This window comes from Rhipicephalus microplus, chromosome 3 (genome assembly GCF_043290135.1).
Source record: "Rhipicephalus microplus isolate Deutch F79 chromosome 3, USDA_Rmic, whole genome shotgun sequence".
NCBI classification, from domain to species: Eukaryota; Metazoa; Arthropoda; class Arachnida; order Ixodida; family Ixodidae; genus Rhipicephalus; species Rhipicephalus microplus.
In genome coordinates, this window is record NC_134702.1 from 61,808,535 (window position 1) to 61,816,034 (window position 7,500).

At 47.0% G+C, this 7,500-nt stretch overlaps 5 non-coding genes across 5 annotated transcripts in view; all 5 read left to right on the forward strand.

The window, feature by feature from the left end:
• Positions 1 to 60, forward strand: part of TRNAL-AAG (transfer RNA leucine (anticodon AAG)) — an 82-nt gene extending 22 nt beyond the window's left edge. Inside the window, exon 1 of the tRNA in view lies at positions 1 to 60. This exon is cut by the window's left edge and continues 22 nt beyond it. This is a non-coding gene — a tRNA (tRNA-Leu).
• Positions 61 to 291: 231 nt separating this feature from the next.
• Positions 292 to 373, forward strand: TRNAL-AAG (transfer RNA leucine (anticodon AAG)). Its single transcript has one exon. It is a non-coding gene; the product is annotated as a tRNA-Leu (tRNA).
• A 5,087-nt stretch (positions 374 to 5,460) lies between these two features.
• TRNAL-AAG (transfer RNA leucine (anticodon AAG)) lies at positions 5,461 to 5,542 on the forward strand. The gene has a single exon. It is a non-coding gene; the product is annotated as a tRNA-Leu (tRNA).
• Positions 5,543 to 5,931: 389 nt separating this feature from the next.
• On the forward strand, positions 5,932 to 6,013 carry TRNAL-AAG (transfer RNA leucine (anticodon AAG)). Its single transcript has one exon. It is a non-coding gene; the product is annotated as a tRNA-Leu (tRNA).
• Positions 6,014 to 6,872: 859 nt separating this feature from the next.
• Positions 6,873 to 6,954, forward strand: TRNAL-AAG (transfer RNA leucine (anticodon AAG)). Its single transcript has one exon. It is a non-coding gene; the product is annotated as a tRNA-Leu (tRNA).
• Positions 6,955 to 7,500: the final 546 nt, after the last annotated feature.

Sequence of the window (7,500 nt, forward strand, 5' to 3'; positions counted from 1 at the left end):
AGGCGCTGGTTTAAGGCACCAGTCTCTTCGGGGGCGTGGGTTCGAATCCCACCGCTGCCAAAACTCTTATTGCTTCTCTACAAGGTCGTTAATCCAATGTATTGAATATTGCATTAAAAATAGTGCCAGCCATCGGTAGCATGTCCGAACGGTGTAAGGCGCTGGTTTAAGGCACCAGTCTCTTCGGGGGCGTGGGCTCAAATCCTAACGATGCCGAAACTTTTATTGCTTCTCTACCTGATCGTTTGTCCAGTTCATTGAACATTGCATTATAATATATTAGGAAGCATCGGTAGCTTGGTCGAGCGGTCTAAGGCGCTGGTTTAAGGCACCAGTCTCTTCGGGGGCGTGGGTTCGAATCCCACCGCTGCCAAAACTTTTATTGCTTCTCCACAAGGTCGTTCATCCAATGTATTGAATATTGTATTATATAAGAGTGCACCCCATTGGTAGCATGTCCGAACGGTCTAAGGCGCTGGTTTAAGGCACCAGTCTCTTCGGGGGCGTGGGATCAAATCCCAAGGCTGCCGCAACTTTTATTGCTTCTCTACCTGATCGTTTGTCCAGTTTATTGAACATTGCATTATAATATATTACGAAGCATCGGTAGCGTGGCCGAGTCATTCTTTCGTCGGCTCTCACGCGCGTCAGACGCAAGAATCATGTGCTCCGTAGGAGCGGCGTTTGCGGCACATACTAGCCGCGGTAACAGGATGACCGAAGACCAAGACGCAGGATATGAGATTATTTTGCCACCACTGCCCAAGGGACGCGTCGCGCAAAACACCGTGTTTTTACATGGTGATGTGCGCGGCAGACCGTATCGAGTCGAAGATTTCCGAGACGCGCTCGGACCTACAGGACTGCTGCCGGAGGTGTTGGCACTGGGGGCCTACCAGATAAATCATGTCTGGGCAGTCACCATGAACAACGCGGATGCTACGAAACGCTTGCTGGATGTGAAGGAGTTGAAAGTCAAGGGCCGACGCTGCATCATCGTAGACCCCCAGGATCAGCAGGTGCGGCTGCATCTTCATTGGCTGCTGTACGGCGTCAACGATGAAGACGTGCGAACGGCGTTGGCGGCTTATGGGAAGGTCGTACAAGTCACAAGGGAGCATTGGCGTGTTCAAGGTGTCAGCGACAAGGGTTCAACCACACGGACTGTGCTTCTTAAGCTCAAGAGTGGCGTGAAGGTTGAAGATCTCCCCCATCAAATCAGGGTGGCTGGTGAACTGGCACTTGTGGTTGCACCTGGTCGGCCAATGCAGTGTCTGCGCTGCCAAGGTACCGGCCATGTTAGAAGAGAGTGTAAGGTACCCCGATGCTCGCGTTGTCGGCGGTACGGCCACAGCGAAGATGCGTGCATGCGCACGTACGCATCGGCTATCGGATCAGCCGAAGGTGACGACACAGCAGAGTTGGTGATGGACGTGACCGAGGCTGAAGACGCGGCGAAAGGCGCAGGTGACGCGGTGAACCCTGAACCTTCAACAGGTACAGTTACACCGACTGGTGGTGATGAACCAACAGCCAAAGCAGACATAGCATCTGGGGAGGTGGTTACTCAAGAGCCAGCCGGCCAAACCGAAGAAGGCTTCACAAGCTCTTCATCGAAGGAGCCTGAGCCGGTGGAATTAACCGAACTTCCGGTGTCGTGCGAGAGTATCAGTGGTGGGGCGCCAAGCAAAAGACCCCGCGAGCAGTCTGCAGGACGGCGTGAGGCGTCCAGCGAAAAGCAAGAAGAGGGGCCACCTGCGAAGGCGACTTCGTTCAGACGCAGCAGCACAAGGCTGCGTCCCAACCCGATATCGGACAATCACTGGCCACCTTTGTCCTCCAGTGGCACGGGTCCACCTGGAGGCTCCGAAGATGTCTAGCTCTATGCTAGACGCCGAAGGTAAGCACCATGCCCCGGGCTAACTTCTTCACTGTGTAGACATGGCTGTTGCACCGAAACTTAGAGTGGCAACGTTAAATGTTCGAGGTCTCGCCGCCAAGCGGAAACAGAGCCAAGTCTACAGGCTACTTGTGGATCATGATCTGGATGTGCTAGCTGTACAAGAAACAAAAGTAGACGGTGAGGAGGAGGCCCGGGGCATGGTGCTGAGGTTCACGACGCGTTACTACGCAATTGTAACTCAAGCAATAGGCACTTCTGCAGGCTGTGTTTTGTTCATTAAGAAGGTACCGGGTCTGGTAGTGCAAGATACCTTTTCTTGCCCGTCTGGTAGATTGGTTTCCTGTGATTTAGTATTCAATGAATGTCAGTGGCGTATAGTGTGTATTTATGCACCAACCATTTGCGAGGAGCGAGCAATGTTTTTTTCCAGCCTAAAGCAGCACTTCACTTTGGAAAGGAAATATGTATTACTGGGTGATTTTAACTGCGTCCTCAATGGGCGAGATCGAGCAAACGGACGCGCCATTTACGATAAAAGTAGTAGGACGCTAGCGGACGTAGTTACTGAATTCGAGTTAGAAGACGTGGGCAGCTGTATGGAGGGAACGCGGGATGTGCGTTTCACACATTTTCAGGGGAATAGCCATGCGCGTCTTGATCGCATTTACGTGTCGCTTGAATTAATAGCCCACTGTAAGACATATGCTGTCTACCCAATACACTTCAGTGATCATTGTTTAGTTAAATGTGATATGGGAGAGAAAACAAAAGGTGGAACTTTCTCATGGGAGCTGGGGAAGATGAATTCCACTTTGATCAATGACGAGTATTTCTTAGATCAGGTAATGAACTGTATCAATGAAATAAAAATGGATGATGAAGTTAAACTTGCAGAACAATAGGAACAGTTCAAGCAGCGAATAAAAATAAAAGCTATTGATCGTTCTTGCGCATTGAGTTACGAAAGGAAAAAGAATGAAAAAGAACTCCGAAAGACTTTGGAAAGACTAATAGACTTGGAGTGCAAACAACCGGGAGAGTATAAAATTGACATACGCAATATTAAGCGGAAACTTGCTCTGTTTGACGAGGAACGCTACCGCGGTGCTCTCGTCCGTGCTAGGGCTGAGGCATTAGCGGCTGGAGAGACGCCGACCAAAAGAGCGTTAGGCGTGGAGAAAACGAACGCTCGACGGAATCATATCGAAAAAATAGAGAAGGACGGTCACGAAGTAACCGATACGGACAGCATTTTATCCGTATTTTCAAGTCATTTTGAAACCCTTTTTGCGTGTAGACAGGTAAACCTAGAAAGATTTAAAGACGAATATTTAGGACGCATGCCGCAAGTGAATGAGGAAGTGAAAAAAGCTTTGGAATTAGCTATATCTGCATCTGAAGTTGAACGGGCGATTGATAAGTTAAATCCCGGGAAATCTCCAGGACCAGATGGTCTTTGTGCCAAGTGGTACAAATGTTTTAAAAGTGAATTGTCTTCAATACTTGCGGGCGTATTTAATGAGGCATATCAGGAAAAGAAATTACCACCATCCTTTGGTGAATCGTGTACCGTTCTTATTCCGAAAACAGACGAGGTTGAAAAGCTCAGGCACGTCACAGCGTACAGGCCAATCGCACTGACAAATGTAGACTACAAAATATTAATGAAAATTTTGGCAGCTAGACTTCAGTCAGTTATAAAAGATATCGTTGGTCCACACCAAACGTGTGGAATCAAAGGGCGGTCAATAGCTACAAATGTTCATAAAATGCGATCCGTGCTCGAATGTGTTGACACCAGTCAAGCTCGTGTGGCTATACTTCAGCTGGATCTGGAGAAAGCGTTTGATTGCGTTTCCCACGCTCTTTTGTTTGCAGTATTGAAGCACATAAATGTTGGTAAGATAATTATTGACGGAGTGGCCATGGCATATCGGAACGGTAGTACGAGACTAATTATCAACAAGACATTGGGCCCCCCCATAAGAATCGAGCGCTCAGTGCGTCAAGGTTGCCCTGTTAGTCCACTTTTGTTTTGCATCTATATTGAAACTTTATGTCAGTCGATATTGCAGAATGACATCATTAATGGGTTTAGAGTACAATCTTCAGAGGTCAAACTACTCGCATACGCTGATGATGTTGCGATTTGTAGCACTACCTATGGCGGTATTGTAGAATCAATCAGAGTTTCTAAATCTTTCGCCGAAGTTACAGGAAGCCACATAAACTGGGGTAAATGCCTCGGCTTCTGGCATGGATATTGGCCTTCAACACCAGAATTTCTTGCAGCAATTAAATGGACAAGAACGCCAGTTAAATATCTCGGAGTACCGCTTGAGTCATACAAAAGTACTGATGAATATTGGACACAGCAAACGAAAGAAATTAAAGAGAAAGCGAATAGGTGGAATGCAACCTATCTGTCCATGTTTGCAAGGGCTACTGCATGCAACTGGTTTTTTGTGTCAAAGCTGTGGTATGTGATGCAAGTGCTGTACTGTTCCCGGGTCAATGTGCAAAAATTACATCGGGTGTTTGCAGTATTTGTGTGGGGTTCTAACTGGGAAAGGTGCAGTCGCACGAATTTGTTTAGACGGGTGAAGTGTGGAGGCCTTGGGCTAGGACATCTGTTTATCAAGCAGTTAGTAAATAGGTTTTTCTTTTTTCGTGAGACAAGAGACCCTTTCCTACTAACAGTGTGTCAAACAAGACTAAGTAGACTGTTGCCCGAGTTTGTTGTGAGCACTCATGTTACCACAGGGGCTGTGCAAGGATACATGAAGGAAGTTGTGGCCAGCGTGCGGTTTTTGTGTGTTCGGTTTTCAACTGACTACCTGTGGTCTGTTGGAAAGAAAAAACTGTACAAAGATTTATGTGACACGATGCTCCCCATCCCATTGTACAGAGCGCTATAGACAGCACGCAAGGGCCAGAATGTACTTAAACGAGTTAAAAAAATGCCAGCAGCTCCAAGTGCGAAAACGTTCTTTTTCAAATTACACACTGGAACACTTCCTGTAAGAACCTTCCTAGAGGAGCGTGGGTTTTATATGCCTTGGGGATCTCATCTGTAAGAAACCGGAAACTATTGACCATGTTTTTCTGCACTGTTGGGAAGGAGTTTATTTTTGGGACGTATTACAAAGGACAATCAAAAAAGAGTTCCCGTTAGATCCTCACGGGATCAGGTATTTGGATATAGAGAATGATGATGGATTACCTTTCGATTTTATTATGATGACTGCCTTGCATAGAATATGGCGCTCTAGAATGGCTGGATTTCATTGTGACCCAGACAGAAGACCAGCAAAAGAGTATTTTAAAGAAAGCATCTCAAGATTTCTCGAGGTAGTAAGAACAGATGAATGTGTACCTTTATGGGTAGAAAGGGTAGAAGCCCTACTGACCATGAAGGAATTCTAGAACGTGATGTGTTATAGTAATGCTTGACGGGCTTAGTTATTTTCCAGTTTTTTGTATTGCTCAATGTGAATTGTAATATATTAAGCGTAGCAACCCGCATGTGAAGTTTACCGGAAATAAAGAAAAAAAAAGGTAGCGTGGCCGAGTGGTCTAACGCGCTGGTTTAAGGCACCAGTCTCTTCGGGGGCGTGGGTTCGAATCCCACCGCTGCCAAAACTTTTATTGCTCCTGTACAAGGTCGTTGATCCAATGTATTGAATATTGCAATATAAAATAGTGCCAGCCATCGGTAGCATGTCCGAACGGTCTAAGGCGCTGGGTTAAGGCACCAGTCTCTTCGGGGGCGTGGGCTCAAATCCTAACGATGCCGAAACTTTTATTGCTTCTCTACCTGATCGTTTTTCCAGTTCATTGAACATTGCATTATAATATTATACGAAGCATCGGTAGCGTGGCCGAGCGGTCTATGGCGCTGGTTTAAGGCACCAGTCTCTTCGGGGGCGTGGGCTCAAATCCCAAGGCTGCCGAAACTTTTATTGCTTCTCTACCTGATCGTTTGTCCAGTTCACTGAACATTGCATTATAATATATTACATAGCATCGGTAGCGTGGCCGAGCGATCTAAGGCGCTGATTTAAGGCACCAGTCTCTTCGGGGGCGTGGGTTCGAATCCCACCGCTGCCAAAACTTTTATTGCTCCTCTACAAGGTCGTTGATCCAATGTATTGAATATTGCATTATAAAATAGTGCCAGCCATCGGAAGCATGTCCGAGCGGTCTATGGCGCTGGTTTAAGGCACCAGTCTCTTCGGGGGCGTGGGCTCAAATCCTAACGATGCCGAAACTTTTATTGCTTCTCTACCTGATCGTTTGTCCAGTTCATTGAACATTGCATTATAATATATTAGGAAGCATCGGTAGCTTGGTCGAGCGGTCTAAGGCACTGGTTTAAGGCACCAGTCTCTTCGGGGGCGTGGGTTCGAATCCCACCACTGCCAAAACTTTTATTGCTTCTCCACAAGGTCGTTCATCCAATGTATTGAATATTGTATTATATAAGAGTGCACCCCATTGGTAGCATGTCCGAACGGTCTAAGGCGCTGGTGTAAGGCACCAGTCTCTTCGGGGGCGTGGGATCAAATCCCAAGGCTGCCGAAACTTTTATTGCTTCTCTACCTGATCGTTTGTCCAGTTCATTGAAGATTGCATTATAATATATTACAAAGCATCGGTAGCGCGGCCGAGCGGTCTACGGCGCTGGTTTAGGGCACCAGTCTCTTCGGTGGCGTGGGTTCAAATACCACCGCTGCCAAAACTTTTATTGCTTCTCTACAAGGTCGTTCATCCAATGTATTGAATGTTGCATTATAATAGAGGGGACCCCATCAGTAGCAGGTCCGAACGGTCTAAGGCGCTGGTTTAAGGCGCCAGTCTCTTCGGGGCGTGGGCTCAAATCCCAACGATGCCGAAACTTTTATTGCTTCTCTACCTGATCGTTTTTCCAGTACATTGAACATTGCATTATAATATATTACGAAGCATCGGTAGCGTGGCCGAGCGGTCTAAGGCGCTGGTTTAAGGCACCAGTCTCTTCGGGGGCGTGGGTTCGAATCCCACCGCTGCCAAAACTTTTCTTGCTTCTCTACAAGGTCGTTCATCCAATGTATTGAATATTGCATTATGAAAGAGTATACCCCATCGGTAGCATGTCCGAACGGTCTAAGGCGCTGGTTTAAGGCACCAGTCTCTTCGGCGGCTTGGGCTCAAGTCCCAACGATGCCGAAACATTTATTGCTTCTCTACCTGATCGTTTGTCCAGTTTATTGAACATTGCATTATAATATATTACGAAGCATCGGTAGCGTGGCCGAGCGGTCTAACGCGCTGGTTTAAGGCACCAGTCTCTTCGGGGGCGTGGGTTCGAATCCCACAACTGCCAAAACTTTTATTGCTTCTCTACAAGGTCGTTCATTCAATGTATTGAATATTGTATTATAAAAGAGTGCACCCCATCGGTAGCATGTCCGAATGGTCTGAGGCGCTGGTTTAAGGCACCAGTCTCTTCGTGGGCGTGGGCTCAAATCCCAACGATGCCGACACTTTTATTGCTTCTCTACCTGATCGTTTGTCCAGTTCATTGAACATTGCATTATAATATATTACGAAGCATC